Source organism: Aptenodytes forsteri, unplaced genomic scaffold, assembly GCF_000699145.1.
Source record: "Aptenodytes forsteri isolate BGI_AS27 unplaced genomic scaffold, ASM69914v1 Scaffold54, whole genome shotgun sequence".
NCBI classification, from domain to species: domain Eukaryota; kingdom Metazoa; phylum Chordata; class Aves; order Sphenisciformes; family Spheniscidae; genus Aptenodytes; species Aptenodytes forsteri.
The window spans coordinates 18,265,219-18,265,586 of NW_008796044.1; positions in this window are offsets into that span (position 1 = coordinate 18,265,219).

Genomic DNA, 368 nt, shown 5'->3' on the forward strand with positions numbered 1-368 from the left:
GGGCCGGTGGCGGGGGTTTCGCTGCGCTTCCCTCCGCGGCGGTTCCGGGGAGGTGGACTTCTTTAATAAGCGCTTAAGGAAAGAAGAGATAGCGTGCGGCAAAGGTGGAGAGACGTTCCGGGTGACCCTCTGTGCTCCTCTCCTTTTCGTGTGGCGTGACCAGTTTGTCCTCCCTGGGGCAGGGCTGTGTTGTCATGATCAAAGGGATGGGGTCCTGAATATAAGAAAAAAGCGACCGTATCTTCGACTGCTGGAAACAAGAGAGCTTAATTTCCTATAAATTCATACGCGGTGTTTTGACATACCTGATAGCGTACCTGTTTGTTCTCCTGCCGTTCAAGTCCGGTGCAGCCGGACCGTGGAGGTGA